Source organism: Echinops telfairi, unplaced genomic scaffold (assembly GCF_000313985.2).
Source record: "Echinops telfairi isolate 266 unplaced genomic scaffold, ASM31398v2 ScPeMD7_70;HRSCAF=299, whole genome shotgun sequence".
NCBI classification, from domain to species: domain Eukaryota; kingdom Metazoa; phylum Chordata; class Mammalia; order Afrosoricida; family Tenrecidae; genus Echinops; species Echinops telfairi.
Window position 1 is genome coordinate 32,472,154 of NW_022103968.1, and position 17,606 is coordinate 32,489,759.

The 17,606-nt window shown below is 45.3% G+C and overlaps 1 pseudogene; it reads right to left on the bottom strand.

Annotated features, from left to right (window-relative positions):
• Nucleotides 1–1,653: 1,653 nt before the first annotated feature.
• On the bottom strand, nucleotides 1,654–16,957 carry LOC105978452 (annotated as a pseudogene).
• Between the last annotated feature and the right edge of the window lie 649 nt (nucleotides 16,958–17,606).

Consider the following 17,606-nt stretch of genomic DNA (forward strand, 5'->3'; position numbering starts at 1 on the left):
GGGTTGTGCATTTGTCACCACAATCCAACTTGAGAACATGTTCTTCGTTCGGGTACCCATTGCTGTTGGATCCTCACTGTTTGGGCCGGGTCCGGACTGGGTAGCCCCGCAAATCCTCTCGGCTCCTCAGGAAGATGAAACTTCGCAGCCCCCATTCCCAGCCTCTCGGGAAGATGGATGACCCATTGAACTATGCCCCAGCACCCCAAAGAGCTTAGCTCTCCAGGCCGAGTTTGTGTAGCCCCTCCCCCAGCACCCGGGGAAGTAATTTATCTTCCCAGGCCGGTCTGTACAGCCCCTTTCCCAGCACTCCAGAGAGCAGGTCTGCAAGCAACAAGATGACTTCCCACGGTCCCATCCTGACTCAAGTCCCTGCAGCTGAACGCAATAAGAATTCTACCTTCTCTCAACGTATACTTCCTTAGCTCGAGCCCCATAGCTCTCCCACCGCCTCACCGACAAACTGCGACTTCCCTGACATAGCTCGTTTTGGGTTGCGGAACTTGTCCGGAGTTTTCTCTCGCCTTCATAAAGCCTCACTAAACTTCTCATTCCTGACTAAGCCTCATCTCCTTCTGCGCCTCCGCCTCCAACCTCTCCCTCACCAGTTGCTGTGGCTTCGTATATCCACCCATCCTGACGTCCTGTGCAGTAAAACATACCAAACCAAGGCAAAAAGTGTGAAAGGACCCAGCAAATGACCAAATAAAACAGAGAAAAAGTTCAAATGAAAAGAAAGCAGAACATAGTTTTTAAAAACAGCATCAATCCAAAATGGGTCAAAAGGGATACCGAATGACAAAGTGTGTATATCCTGCCTGACCACAGCTGCTAAAATCCACTTGACAATGTTCTTTGTGTGATATTAAGGCTTTCACATTCCTAGACTGTGGTCGGTGGAGATTCACGGGAGACTCAATCCACACAGGCACCCTGCGAATGGATTTGGGGCTTCCACTGTTATCTGTAATGTTCCGCAAACTGGATTTTAGAATCTAGGTTCTGATATCGTTTCCTCCTCTGGGTTTGGATTTTATTATTTACGATCTTTGACTCACCCGGGTTGGTGTGCATCTTCCATGTGGACTTAGCTGACTCCGAAGGCTTGTTTTGAGATAAGCCTTTAGGAGCCTAGGTGCTATTTTTTAAAATAGCCGGGCACAAGAAAGAATCATCTTTGTTTGTGAGCAGTTGCTCATTTTCTAAAAGCATCACAGAAATTGATATTCAATATTTTAAAATGGTAAAGACAATAGATTGGTTTATAAACCATTGGCTTTGAGTCAGTGAATCCCTGTGTTACAAAGCAGAACTGCTCCTTGACTCTAATCCTGAAGGAACTGGGTAGCCAGGCCTTTCTTCCCTGGTACCGCTGGGTAAATGCAAATCCCATGTGACCCTCTGGGCCTACTGCCCCATAGGGCTTCTAAGGCCATGATCTTTACAGAGAGATAGCCACACTTTTTCCATAGGGAGCTGCTTGTGAATTTTAAATGAGCAGTCACATGTGGTAGCCCTGGGCCTTCAGAAAAACACAAACAGAAAACTCATTGCCATTGAGTCAGTTCTGACTCAGAGTCACCCTAGAACTCTGCCCCCTTCCCCGGTGGAGGAGGGGGCGGTGCAGCTTTATTTCACAGACTAGGCCATGGACTAGGGCATGGGCTCCAGCGGCTCAGGCTCCTTCCCATTGGTCTGCACAAAGCGGGCCTCTCTTGGGGGGTCAGGCTGGCACTGCAGCTGCACCCAGGGGCCCTTCTCCTTGGCCTCCTTCTTCGGTGCTGCCTGGGCTCTTCGAACACTTCAAGCGCTCCGTGCTGCACACGAATTCTCTGGGCGAGGATCTTGCCCTTGACCTGCTGGTTCACAACAGTGCCTGTGGCCTCCTGGGTCACGCTGCAGATGCATCTGAGTCTGCCATGGTCACATGTGTGCAGCCTCCCCTTCTGGACAGTGCTCATGCCCTTGATGTCCTCATGTCACCTTTCTTGTAGATTCCCATGCAGGTGGCTTCCTGAAGGGCCCGGGGAACTTGCAGCGGGGGCCTGAATAGAGCATACAAAATGGAGTGACCGTGGACAGCAAAGAGGCTGACAAGAATAAAGAAGTAAACAACAACACGGCTGACAAGAAGGAAACCTGACCGGGCCAGGATCCAAGGCTGTCGGACGAAACACAGGAGGTTGCACCCCTAATTGGACTGAACCTCCAGGACCACACCTTTGGCTACCCTCTCCCCCCCCATTGTATAGGAATCCAGCAAAGAGCCCAGAGGGGTAGAGCTAGCCTCTGACCACATCAACGGAGCAGAACTCTCCCTCCCTCCCTCTGGCTGGTCAGTCTTGCCTGTTTTCCTTGACTTGCTATTATATGGGTAGGGTAAGTGCTCGTGGGAAAACATTGGTTCAAAGACTGTCTGGCTCATCAAGGGTGTTATATTTGTGAGAGAACCTGGCCTAGTCACCGTGCAAAGCTTAGAGACTGAAAGGTCGCTGTCCTGGTGCTCAAGCTGACTGATTCCTAAGCCACAGACAAGGGAAGGCAACCTGGAGCCGATGGAGCCCTAAGCTCTGTCTTTGGAATTGTCATTAGGTGTTGAAGACCATGTCCCTCCTCTTCCACGTGGTGTTCGTCATTTTGGCAGTCGTTGCAAGATGGCGGTGCCACCCAAAAGGAGGAGACAGGAACTTTTCTTTTTAAAATCTTTTTATTGAGAGCGCTTACGATGCTTATTACACTCCATTCATCCATTGTAATTGGCACATTTGTACACAGGTGGCCATTGTTCTTCTCTAGACAGTTTCTTTCTATTGAGCCCTTGGTATCAGCTCCTCTTCCCCCTCCTCCGCCCCCCTCCTCGTGACCCCTTGATAGATTATAAATTATTATTTTCAAATCTCACACCGACCACTGTCTCCGTTCCCCCATGGTTTCCATAGTCCTTTCCCCTGGAGGGGTGTGTGTGGTATCAGCCCCTCTCCCCACCCCACCCCCCGCCATCCTCATGACCCCTTGATAGATTATAAATTATTATTTTCATATCTCACACCGACCACTGTCTCCGTTCCCCCATGGTTTCCATAGTCCTTTCCCCTGGAGGGGTGTGTGTGGTTGTGTGTCGATCATTGTGATCGGTTCCCCCTTCTTCCCCTCCTCCCCCCATGCAGCCCCCCCTTCCCTTCCTGCTCCTGGGATGCATGCAGTTGCTTGTGTGGTGAGCGCTTATCTCTTATCTCCGGCTGCATATATATATGTTCCGGTCTAGACAGTAACTTCTTATGGGAGTAGAAAGCCTCATCTTTCTCCTTCAGAGAGCTGGTGGTTTTGCACTGCTGACCTTGTGGGTAGCAGCCCGATGCACAACCACAACGCCACGGGGGCTTCCTGCCCTGCAAAGTCTCCCTATGTGCAGTAACGAGAGCTATTGACATTCAGTTCAATGCTCTGAGTGGAGAACGTGCTAATTTGCAGTCCGCTTACACACCAGGAAAGTGAAAATGGACCTGTTTCCTCACACTTTCACCAATACAGTGTGCTCCCAAACATTAGGATCTTTGCCAAATCTGACTTGAGGGGTGGGGGTGGGGGGATGTCAGTAGAATTTTCATTTGCATTTCCTTTAATATGAGTGAGGATGGATAGCTTTTCATCTACTTAAGGACTATGTGTAATGTTGCAAACTATCCATTTATATCGTTTGCCTATCTTTTCTGTGATTGACTTGTGGGATTGGTTTATATATTTAAAAATCCATCTCTGTTCTCTGTATAGGGCACCCTGATGGAAAAGTGGTTGTGAGTTGGGCCGTTAAGGACAAGGTCGAGAGTTCAGAACCACAAGCGACTCCATGGGAGTCAGACAGGGCTTTCCACTCCCTTAACAGTTACAGACTCAGAAACTCACAGGGGACAGTTCTACCCTGTCCTATAGGGTGACTGTGAGCCAGCACCCAGTCAAGGCGGTGAGGTGAGGTTGTGTGTATACTATAGGTATACACAGATATTTTTTGGCCTAGTAAATGATGGTGCTTTTTGATTAGTGCAGATTTTATTTGGCATAGTTAAGTATATCACTGTTTAATGGCTTCTACGTTTTCTGATATTTAGAAATATTTCCCACTCTGAGATTCTAAACAGAGAATTGGGAGAGGCACAATCTTGAGTGGTTGACGTTTTCTAGGAATTTTATGGTTTTACTTCTATGCCTAAATCTCTGATCCAGTTTATTTTTGCACTATGCATGCAAAATGAAGTTTGGAAGTGCATAAAGAATTTATTTTAGAAGGATCCACACAGGGCTGGCCCCTATGAGCTTAAGGTTAAAGGCGTCCCAAATCTCCAACTTTTCCAAAACACTGAACCACTCTATCATCTCTAAGCATTCTCCTTCATGTCTTAGAGCCTCATGATTTGTTGCGTCTGCTCCCAGTACTCACAAACTGTTTAATTACTTATGTAGTAGTGAAGACTAGCAAGTCCCAAACCCATCATTCAGATGCCACTCTGGAGGATTCTCCTTGCTCATTTGACTGCAGAACCCAAATCAGCAAGTCAGACAACAGGCCGCTGACTCAGGTCAAGCAGTGGGTGACTGGTTCAATTCCCAAGAAGAGGAGGTCAGAGAGAGATGAATCAGACACAAGATTCAGAGAAAGAGAGTGAGCTGGCTCGAAGTGTCACCGCAGGCTCCCAGGTTGTGCCTACCACGGATAAACCAGAGACCAAACTCACTGCCATCAAGTCAATGCCAACTCATAGCAAACCTATATACAGGCTCGCCATGAGCTACTGTGGCTACAGAGACCTTAAAATGACCGAAAGTGAAAGAAGAAGCTCCTACTTGGTTGGCCAAGCAAAGAATTATACTGGAACTTATGCTGCAAAGATGTCTCCCTGAATCCTGAGCCAGAGTGTGTTTTTTGTTGTTTTATTTGAGTCTTCTAAGACAGTAACTGGCATCTAATTGGTGTCCATCACGATGATTTAGTCCAAGAACTAGCCATCTGCACATGCTCAGATGTGGGGGTGCGTTATAAGATGGCGTTTTGCCCATACGTGGGTGTTGATGGAGGTGTACGGTCAGCCTCGTGATGTCAAAAGGTCAGGTGAAGGACATAGTGGTGGGCTAGATCTGGTCTCAGCCAGTTCTGTGACTCCACTTTCATGGATTTCTTAAGAAAGAAGTTGATTATTTGCCTCTCAGTGAAGAATAGTTTGCCTAAATAGGAATTTAGCTCTTGTTTTAACAAAGATATCAAAGATTGCAGCTAATCGGTGGGTCTCCAACACATTCCTATACACTAGAAGCAGACCACATCCCTCCGGAGACTACGGGTACTGACTTCAGTTACTCCCTCAAGATCACTACACCATAATACTGGCTTTTTTTTTTTTTTGCACCTATCAATAATATTTTTTATTAGCAGATAAGTATGATCATTCTCCATTCCTTTCATGCACGTCACTATGTCCCCACGTGGAAAAAAGCTTCATTTTTTTCGGACATCCAAGCTTAAGATATTATTGAGCTTCAGTAATGCATAATAAGAGCTTCAAAAGATTGCAGACAAGATTAATCAAAGTTATCCCCACGGTGAAGAAATGTGCTAGTTTGTACCTGTTTTATGTCAGAAGATAGAGAAACAGGCCTTCATCGGCCAACTTTCATTTAGCATTTAAAGTATTTTAATCACAATCCATCCATCCATCCATCCATCCATCCATCGTGTCAAGCACATTTGTGTATTCGTTGCCATCATCATTCTCAAAACATTTGCTTTCTACTTGAGCCCTTGGTATCGGCTCCTCAGTTTTTCCCTCCCTCCCCCACCCTGCCTTCCTCATGAACCCTTGATAATTTATAAATTATTATTATTTTGTCATGTCTTACACTGGCTGATGTCTTCCTTCACCCACTTTTCTGCTGTCCGTCCCCCAGGGAGGGGGTTATATGTAGATCATTATGATCTGTTCCCCTCCTCTCTTCCCACTATCCCCTTCCCTGGTATCATTACTCTCATTATTGGTCCTGAGGGGTTTATCTGTCCTGGATTCCCTGTGTTTCCAGCTCTTATCTGTAACTGTGTACATGCTCTGGTCTAGCCAGATTTGTAAGGTAGAATTGGGGTCATGATAGTCGGGGGGGAGGTGGGGGGAGGAAGCATTAAAGAACTAGAGGAAAGTTGTATGTTTCATCATTGCTACACTGCACCCTGACTGACTCTTATCTTTATTGTGCCCCTTCTGTAAGGGGATGTCCAATTGTCTACAAATGGACTTTGGGTCTACACTCTGCACTCCCCCTCATTCCCTTTGATATGATTTTTTGTTCTGGGTCTTTGATGCCTGAAACCTGATCCCATCGACACCTCATGATCATACAAGCTGGGGTGTTTTTCCACGTGGACTTTGTAGCTTCTTAGCTAGATGGCTGGTTTGGTGGGGGGGGGGGGATATTTTTTGATAGCCAGGCACCATCAGCTTTCTTCACCACACTTGCTTATGCACCCATTTTGTCTTCAGCGATCATGTCAGGAAGCTAAGCATCATGGAATACCAGATTATTAGAACAAAGTGTTCTTGCATTGAGGGAATACTTGACTAGAAGCCCAATGTCCATCTACTGCCTTAATACTAAACCTATAAATATATGTACATAGATCTATTTCCCCATTGTCATATATAAATATATTTACATATGTACATGCCTGAAGTTAGACCTCTATAAATGTCCTTTGCCTCCTAGATCTTTCTTCTATTCCTTTTCCTTTCCTCTTGTCCCACTATCATGTTCAATCTTCATTTGGGTTTCAGTAATTCCTCTCGGCTACATTGACCTTGCTCAAGCCCTACCAGGCCTCCTCCACCTTCCTTGCCATCAATTTTAGATCACTTGTTTTTCCCTTTCCCCTGGATTTGTTAACACCCACTTCCTTTCTCCAGCCTACCCCTCTCCTGTGTCCACCCAGAACCGTTGGTCCCGTTGTTTTCTCCTCTGGATTGTTTATCCCACCTATCTTATCTAGATAGACATGCAGAGACAATAATAAGCACACATATAAGACAGAGCAAAACCAACCAACCAAACAACAACAAAATCCCCATGACCAAAAAAAGCAAAGCCTATAAATAGTTCCAGATCTGTTTGTTAACCTTCAGGAGTGTTTTCCAGTTCAGTCTAATGAGGTGCCATGCCCTGACCTATTTTTGGCATTTCCCAGGGACTTCATTGCTTTGCTCCCCTTGCTGCTCTGTTGCACGCCCTTACCATTTCACTCCTATGTGGCAGGGTCAGGTTGGGCACAAGTCCTACACTGTGCCTCCAGTGTTGTCGCTGGTAGGGCTTCGAGTCAGTGAGGGACAGATGTCATGTCTCGTGGTGGGACTGGCCCTATCGTCCTCTCTGTGCACTGGTTGCTCTGAGCAGGAATATCGTCCTTGGGGCTTGGTGGTCCAGGATATGTTCCATTCTCTTTCCTTCCCTCTTCGTTTGCTCCTGTGTGCTCTGATCAGACGTGCCCCTCTTCCTGAGATGTAGCTTCAGTGCTGTCCTCTGAAGTGCATTCTTCTGGGTGGAGGGGGTGGGGTGTCCTCATAGTTGGGATTGGAGACAGCCCCGCAGATCTCTCTATTGGTTCCCTGCTTCATGCCAATCCTGCCTTATTAAAATTAACAGACAGCCTCCTCCAAAATGAAACAGTAGCCATAGGCAGACATGAAGATTTTTAACACATCACACAATGGAGCTCTGGTGGTGGAGTGGGCTGGGAGTTGGGCCGCTAACTGCAAAGTCAGCAGTCCAAAGCGACCAGCTGCTCAATGGGAGAGAGGTAAGCCTTTCTAGTCCCATCGAGGGCAGCGAAAAAGAGGAAGACCCTCACAGTGGCCACAACAATGGGTTCAGCATGACAATTGGGAGGATGGCACAGGACAGAGCATTCTGTTATACATAGCATTGCTTTGAGTCAGAATCCACACGACAGTACCTGGCAACAATAAATTCATAAAGAGTTACAGTTTTAACAACCCAGGAGGCTGTAGGGCCAGAATCAACTCGATGGGAGTGGGTGAGATGTCTAGAAGGGCATGCACAGCAGGATCCACGTTTCCTTTCTCACAGATAGCTTCCTATTTGTTCCAGAATCACTTACCAAATAATCTGTGCTTGCTGCTCCACTGATCTGAAACGTACTGGGGTTTGAAATAAAAAGGTCAGTGACTTCCACATTTGGCAGCAAGGGAATGTCTGACCTGCAGAACTTTAGACGACATTCTCAGCTTTTCTGAATTTGGTCTCTTGTCATTTGGAGAAAAGGAGAAATAAAGGTGCATTCATCTGAGAATTTAATTCAACAAATAGCTGTGTGGGAGTGTGGAAAGAACACATGCCACCACGTCAGAGTACCTGGGTTCGATTCTCATGTTGACTCACTGTGGGCAAATCATTTAATTACGACACACCTCAGTTTTCTCCTCTGGAAAATGGGCCTAAGAATAGCCTTTCAGTCATGAGTTCTTACGATGTTCAAGTCCACTAGTGCATGTGAAAGAGCTTTACAAACGGTCAAGAGCCATGGGCGCAGTAGCTGTTATTTGAATGGTTCCAGCACGGCCAGTTCACTTGTGGAACACAATTCTAGATCTTTGACTTTGTCAACCTGCTTGAAACCCTCCCAGCGTCTTTGGACATGTTTTTGTTTTTGTTCTTCTCACCTTGCTGGTGAGGAGTCTGGATTGTTTGCTGGTTCGTTTCTGTTCTGACTGCATCTGAGCAGCAGAGGGCAAGGAGGTGAGACTAGGAAACGAAGTATCCACTCATCTAGGAGGGAGAGGGAGGCACATCAGCACCTGGGTGAGTGATTGGTGGAGAGAAAGCAAGGGAAACCACAGGGAACGTGAACTCATGGAATCCAGATGTGCAAATTCCCTGACTCCTGAAAGCTTAACTTGCAATCCCCCAATCAAGGCTCACAGCATGTGCACAGTCATTTGCAGACATGAGTAGAGGGGTAAAAAATGTGCTTTGCCCCATATGCCCATTCTTAGGTGAGGTCAAACACAGATGATTTATGCCTCCTTTTTTTCAGCTCTCATACTGTCCACCAATATTGGTTGTGTGGTCTAGTGAGTGTCCTGTTGTTTTCATGGTTGTCCTTTGGGTTTCACTGTTTTAGATGGACAAGGGTAGGGCTGAATATTGTCAAAGCACTCCGAAGTGCAAGAAGCCTGTGGCTTACAGAGGAACTACGTGTGCTAGTAAAATTCCCTCAGGCATGGGTTACAGTGCTGTTGGTCATGAGTTCGATATTAAGAATCAATATATATTATATAGGTGCATTTGAACAGAATGAACATAAAACAAGGTTACATAGTGTCAAAAATGTTGTGACCTGCGGTTATAGGAACCTAGTCCTGTGTTTCCCTAAGGAGCTATGGTTTAGGATTTCCTGACAGTGGTCACAGCAACTTCTTAAGACATACTGTAAATAATGAGAATTGACTGTAATCATTTTCTAGGAAATGTCCAAAGTTTCTGTTTTATTATTTATAACAAAATTCGGGGGTGAGAACAGGAATGGTTAATAGTTCAGGTAACACAGTGGTTGAATCACTCTCTCTCCTTTCATTAGTTGCTGATTTAACTCTACAAGCCCCAGGTTCCTCATCGGCGAATCAGGAATACCCATCCCTCACGGGGTTGTAAAGATTAAATGAGGCATCTACCTTCCTCAAGGGTCCCTAGTGACACAATGGTTAAGCGTCCAGCTGCTAAGCCAAAGGTTGGCAGTTTAAATCCACCAGCATTTCTGCTGGAGAAGAGACCTGATGATTTGTCGCATAAAGATTACAACCTAGGAAACTATGAGACAGTTCTACTCTAGTATGTGGGGTCTCTATGAGTGGAAACGGGCTTGCTGCGAGACGGCACACACTTGCATAACTCACACGCATGTGAGAGTAGATCGGGCACTGGCTGTGCCCTTGAGAGGCACATGTAAGCCTCATGACGGTGGCCCTTGGGTAGTGCAGTGGAATCTGCCAGTAGAATCCAGTCCAACTAGAGAGTGGTACAATTGGAGTCGTCCTGAGAATCAGTTCCTCCCCTTCAGACAAATACTCCTCGCCAGGTTGAAACCAGCACACATCTGGGAAGAAGACGATCCCACGGATATTCTGACTCTCACTCGCTGCCATTGAGTCGACTTCAACTTACAGAGACCCTATGGAATAGGGTAGAGCTGCCCAATGGGGGTTTATGAGATTGCAACTCTTTATAGGAGTTGAAAGCCTTGTCCTTCTCCTGTAGAGTCGCTGATGGTTTTGAACTGCTGACCTTGCAGTTAGCAGCCCAACACATAACCACTACGCCACCAGTATTCCTTGATAGTCTGACAATGATGCAAGAAAAGTCATGGGCAGTGGCTCCATTATCACTAGGGGAAGGTGGACTGGCCAAGAGGATAAGAACTGGAGTCAACAGGTGTCAGGTTTTAATAAGAGACCTGTGGGACCAACAGAAGAAGGGCTCAGAGAGAAGGCAACCCCGTGTGGGCTGCAGTTACGGGGAAACAGGGCAGTGATTCAGTTTAATTTATGGGAACCAGAGAAACCTGTTTGTCAGAATTCCCTCAGGTGCAAATCTGGCTTTCTCAGTCTTTCCATCCACTCCATCTGTTCATCTGCCCTTCCTTCAGGTGGTGACTGTGGACTGAGGTTGTTTATGGTCCCAACACACAAAGCCCTTAAACAACCAAACCCACTGCTCACAAGTTCATTCCGACTCACAGCCACCCTATAGGACAAAGTAGGGACTGGCTTATAGGGTTTGTTTGCTTTGTTTTTACAAAAGCACATGGTCACATCTCCTACCTTAATCACTGTACTCCCACGACTCCTTTACGGAACCCTTACACAGATACTAACACAACCCCGGGAAGCAGGCAACATCAAAATTCCTTCCACATTTAGCATGCTCGGAGTATGTAAAAAAGTTGTAAAACTTGAAAACAGGTCATCCAAAACACCCCATCCGTCCATTTCCCAAGTGTCATCGTGAATTAAGGCAACTTTTCTTGGTGTCACTTGCTGTAAATAAGTGAACCCTCACGATGTGTACTGGAAAGGGAAAATGCAGGACATTTGAATTTTTAGGGGGACGTCATATTGAAATTTCATGAACTCTGTATCAGTCTAGAGAAGTGTGTATGTATCTATGTGTGTGCAATTATAAAGTGTGACCTGGGAAGTCATGCATAGCTCTGTGCTCAAAAGGGAATGATATGTAAAGACTCTGCTGTCCCCATCTCATGTTGAAACTATTGGTTGATAATGCAGGGTGCTGGAACCCACCGAGAGACCCTGGAAGAATAAGATTAGTGATCCTATGCAAATTCCAGCCTAGGAAACCCTACAGGGCAAATCTGTTCTCACAGAGTGCAGCTGTGAAATCCATTTGATGGCAGATAACAGCACCAAGTCATTCAATCTGTATGCTGAGCAGATGATCAGGGAAACAGGATTAAATAAAAAGAAAGTGGTATCAGGATTGGAATAAGGCTGATTAACAAGCTGTGATAGACAGATACAACCTTGCTTGCTGAAAGTGAGGAGGACTCGAAGCACTTGCTGATGAAGATCAAGGACTGCAGCCTTCAGTACAGATTGCAACACTATGTAAAGAAGACCAAACTCCTCACAACTGGACAAACAGGTAACATTATGATAAATGGAGAAAAGATTGAAGTTTTCAAGGATTTTGCCTTGCTTGGATCCACCGTCAATGATTATGGAAGCAGAAGTCAGGAGATCCAATCATGCCTTGCATTAGGTCAATCTCATGCTTAAGATCTCTTTAAAGGGTTGAAAAGCAAGGATGTTCTTTGAGGACTAAGGTGTGCGTGACCCAAGACATGGTATTTTCAATCGCCTCCTATGGAAAGTTACACGCTGAATAAGGAAGACGAAAGAATGGATGCATTTGAAGCATGGTGCTAAAGAATATTGAAAGTACCATGGACTGCCAAAAGAATAAATAAAACTCTCTTGGAAGAAGTACGGCCAGAATGCTCCTTAGAAGCCAGGATGCGGAGACTGTCTCATGTACACTGCCCAAGCCTGCACCCCCGTCTCCCATACCATTCAGGTGTGTAGAAAATTACAAGCCAATGCTTACAGAGGTAGAAATGTTTCATCACGCCAACGTGTAAACTAAGGATATGATGCTTGAATAAACACCAGGAAATAGATGACTTTGAAAGGGAAAGAAACCATCATTCAATTGATTTCTTTGGCTCAGGAGCATTCTTTCTCCCCAGTCAACCCCGCTAGCCAGAGGAAGTCAGAGAGAAACAGACTAAAGAAAGAGGCTCAGTCAAGGGTGCAGTACACAACCATCTTCTGCTGCCAAGCAAACACGCCCCAGGAAAGCAGTGAGTGAGCGTGCCCTTCCTGTCTGATGATATTGATTTATCGAGTGAACAGGACTTACACTATCTCCACCATATAGTTTGAAAAGCTTTGTTTAAAAAACTGGGGTTTTTTTGAAGCTCACTGGAAACTTCGTCTTGGTGACCACTTTGCTGAACTCAGAGTCAAACCAAGTTGTCAGGTGACCTTGATCTCCTCTCTCTCTGCGTACTTGAGGTTCTTTTGCGGTTTTGCCTAAATCTATAATAATAAAGAGGAAATTTGCCTCTTCTTTCCAATACTGTGCGATTATACAACTAGCCCCACCCCCACCCCAAACGTTCAGTATTTCTATTTTATTTTGACCTCGGTCATTTATTTCTTTTGCCAGATTTTCTTTTAAATTGAGATACATTTATAAAGAAATGGTTCTGCTGCTTTAAGAGTTGGGGAGGGAGGAGGAGGGAGTTACACTTGGTCAGTCTGAAAATGCAACACCTGGCACCCATATTTAGAATTTTTAATTCTCTCTCTCTCTCATGCACACAAACACACACAATTTAGCACTGAAGTGTGCAAAACATTACAGAAAATGTATTGCTTTAAATCAAGTTGCATCCAATCATTAATTTGGTAAGTTGGTTGTTTGGAACTTGAAAGCATTTTCCCTTAGAAGCAACGTGATCAATGGTGCTTTGGGTCTTGGAGTTTAAAAAACTGCTGCAGAAATGTCTATGCTGGAGATGAAGGTAGAAAACAATTCTGTGGCAATACAGTAATTGAACCAGAGAGGAGACCTAACCAAGTAGTAACCGATTGCCTTGAATGTGTATGCTTTTTTCCTAGGAGATGGTGCAGGCAGCTGGAAGTTTGCAAGGAACCTGTGGGTCATTTCAATGATCCATGCTCTCCGTGTGTTCAGTATCAAGCTTATCTATTCTTTGTCTTCCATGCAAAAGGCTTCAAACCTGGTTTTTATTTGACTCAGCTTTGTTTGGCTAGCAATGGAAAGAGGGGCAAACATTTGAATTATAGTGTTGGCAAAGAATATTGAATATGTCATAGATTGCCAGAAGACTGAACAAATCTGTGTTGGAAAAAAGTACAGCCTGACTGTTCCTTAGAAGTGAGGATAGGCAGACTTTGTCTCAGAACCCTTGTTCTGTTCGCAGAACTGCTGCTTGATCTAGGTTCAGATGCTGCATGAGCATCATGAAGTGTTCTGGAATTCCGATGCTTCTCAAGGTCATCCATGGTTTATTATTGTTCACACAGTCAAATGGCTTAGCATTGTTCAGAATGTACACAGCAAAACATATCGATCCAACTATTTCTACATATAAAATTCAGTGACCTTGATTGCAACCATCCACACCTTCCTTTTGAGTGACTTTTCCCCCATTCACATACCTTGACTGCCCCCTCAGGTTCTTACCTGGTCTTTCGAGTGGCTGTATCAATTAGATCTCATCTGCGTAGTCACTGTGAGCCGGAATTGACTCATGACAGCGAGAGATAGTTTGTAAAAGAGTGTAATCTTCAAGGCAGACTTTCCCCGCCCCTAGTCAACTGAGACTATTGTTTGGTTTAAAGAAGACTTCGGGGAATATTTTTGGTGTAAGATTTCAAGATTACCTCAGAGCAATCATTTCAGGGGTTTGTTTGCCATGCATAGCTCCAGAAAATCTGAAGTCCATGAGAATTTGAAATTCTGTTCCTCATTTCCCCCCTTTGATCTGGATTCTTGGCTCAAAATATTCAGTAATGGTAGCTGGGCACCAATTAGTTCTCTTGGTCTCATTGCAAAGGAGGCAGTTGTTCGTGGAGGCAATTAGCCACACATTCCACATCCTCTCTCTCTCTTCCTCACTCCTCTTCCTCGGATGCTCCACAGCAGTGGTACTCAACCTTCCTAAGGCCGCGACCCTTTAATACAGTTTCTCATGTGGTGATGACCCCCTGAATTAGTTTATTGTGCCAAGCTGGCCGATAAACACATGTGGGATTAATTGAAGGGCAGAGGGATAAATGGCTCAGTGAGCCTCGCCTTTTGAGTTCTTGGGTCTCTTGCTTTGTGATGGTCGCACCAGGGTGCAGCTGCTTTCGCAGTTCCCTGCTTTAGCTGGCAAGGCTCACTTCCTGCAAGACATCCCTAAGGAGAAGCCACATGGACCTACCCCGATGAAGCCCTGGGTGCTGGAGCACCAGTGTGGAGACCCCTGCCAGCGCTGAGATGTTTACACATTCACTGACTTGGCTTTCCTCCTGCAGTCGGCATCGTTGCGTCTCCTTTGTGAGATGGAGGGGACTTTGTGGACTGATGTTGGACATATGGGTTAATGGGTGAATATTGGACTTATGGGCTTGGGCAGCACTGAATTGGGATGTTTTCTTAATGCACAGTTAACCTTTATATAAAACTCTTTTACATGAGTTTCTGTGGATTTGTTTCTCTAAAGTACCCAGACTAAGACACCCCCCAACCATAAAATTATTCTCGTTGCTACTTTTTCACTATAATTTTGCTACTGTTATGAATCAGGTGAGCCCTGGGAAGGGGTCGCGACCCACAGGTTGAGAACCACTGCTCCAGCGGAATAGAAACAAGTTATTGTGCCGTGGATGGCCACTGGCAAGCTTTTAAGAGCTCAGGCACTATACAACAAACTAGGCAGTAGGACAGAAGCACTCCTCATGTTTTCAGACCAATTAACTGGGGTGGCCCATGAAACCAAGATCCTAAGGTTCCAAACCAAGGAACCAAGGGTTCTGGCTGTCCCTAGGGAGTCTCAGTAACCACTTTTGGTGGCTGTTGTCTTAGTTGTAAGTTTGCCTATCACACATCTTTTTCGAAGTCAACTTTTTATAGCTGTCACAACTTAATGTGTACGCAATGTTTTAGTTTTGTGTGTGTTGTATAGAAAGAGTAGAGTAGTAGTGGGCTGTAGCCTTTTCACTAGGCTGTTCATAATGTCATTGAGATGCTAGGCTATACACTTAGGAGGAAATTAAAGAGTTGGTGTATTGCTAAACATCAACACTGTGATCCAAAGACCAAGGGATGAAGGGGCCTGAAGTCGAGGCTCCGGTGGACTGGGAGATGAGATCAGCAGGAAGTGGTGCTTAAAAGTGAGCTGGATTCGAACAAGCCACAGGAATTAGAAAACCTTCAACCAAAAACGACTCACTGCTGTCTAGTCAAGTCCAACTCCTGGCATCCCCTATAGGACAGAGTAGAATTGTTACATAGGATTTCTGAGACTAAATGTTACAGGCTCAGGCAAAGAGCAGCTGGTGGGTTTAAATCGCCAGCCTTGTCAGTCCAACATTTAAACCACTGTACCACCAGGGATCCTGAGAAAATGGTCGAGACTGAGGAAATACATGGGAGATTACGAAACGATTCCTAGGGACTCCTGATCAGGATCCTGCTTCTGGCCCCTTACCATTGATAGAGACATGTTAATGTAGAGGCTCTGAGGCACTCAGGCATTCTAACCCTGGTAGCTCTCTGGACAGGCTTGAGTATTAAAGACATTTATAGTCCTGTCATTAAAAAAAAATTATTAGTAGTATTTCAAATTTATCAAAAAGTTGAAAGAATGGTACAATGAAGATTCCTATAGTTTTTTAACAATCATTTTATTAGGGGCTCATACTACTCTTATCACAATCCATACATACATCAATTGTGTAAAGCACATTTGTACATTCATTGCCCTCATCATTCTCAAAACATTTGCTCTCCACTTAAGCCCCTGGCATCAGCTCCTCATTTTTCCACCTCCCTCCCTGTTCTCTCTCCCTCATGAACCCTTGACAATTTATAAATTATTATTTTGTCATATCTTGCACTGTCCGACGTCTCCCTTCACCACTTTTCGGTTATCTGTCCCCCAGGGAGGAGGTTATATGTAGATCCTTGTAATCGGTTCCCCCTTTCCAACCTACTCTCCCTCTACCCTCCCAGTATTGCCACTCTCACCACTGGTCCTGAAGAAATCATCCGCCCTGGATTCCCTGTGTTTCAGTTCCTGTCTGTACCAGTGTACATCCTCTGGTCTAGCCAGATTTGTAAGGTAGAATTGGGATCATGATAGTGGGTGGGGAGGAAGCATTTAGAAACTAGAGGAAAGTTGTATGTTTCATCGTTGCCATACCTCAGCCTGACTGGCTCATCTCCTCCCCGAGACCCTTCTGTAAAGGGGAACATGCATATAGTTACTACTTGGCTTCAACAATTGCTAACATTTAAAATGTTTTCTGAAACATTTGAAAGCAAGTTGTAGGTATCATGATGCTTACAACTTAAACCCATCTGCATGCCTCTCCCCAAATATGCTACTAAGAATCTTTTCCTACATGACCACAATACTATTTCAGAACTCACTGCCTCTGAGTCGACTCTGCTTCATAGCCACTGCCCCTGTGGATTTCTGAGATTGTAACCTTTATGGGAGTAGAAAGCCTCATCTTTCTCTGTCAGAGCAGCTGGTGATTTGGAACTACTAACCTTGCAGTTAGCAGCCCCACAGGTTAACTCACCTTACCATCAGGGCTACTACAAGACTAGTATCATGCTTTAAACCAATGGTTCTCCACCTTCCTCATGCCATGACCCTTTCATACAGTTCCTCATGTTGTGGTGACACCCCCACCCACCATAAAATTATTTTCGTTGCTACTTCATAACTGTAATTTGCTACTGTTATGAATCGGGTAACCCCTGTGAAAGAGTTGTTCAAACCCCCAGAGGGGTGGCGACCTGCAGGCTGAGAACCGCTGCTTTAAAACCTTAACTATAATTACGTAATATCATTTATTGTCCAAACCACATTACAATTTCTCCAACTGTCATATACCTTGTAGAATTTGCCATCTCTGGATTTTTTGAAGCGCTTCCTCTTGGTACTCTGCCCACTGTGTTCCTCGCTCACATTCTTAGTAAGCTTAGGGGGACCTCACATTCCAGCTTGCCTGGGGATTACCTGTTTGCACTTAGGGAGGTGCCATCTAGTCAGGTCTGACTCGTGGAAACCCTGTGCACAGCAAGGCAACACCAGCTGGTCCTGGGCCGGCCTGACGTCTGTTAGGGTCCTCTGCTGTAGCCACTGTGTCCATCAGTCTTCTCAGGGGCTTTCCTCTTTTTCACTCTCCGCTTTACCAAGGAACTGGTAATGTCCTTTGACCAGGAACTGGTCT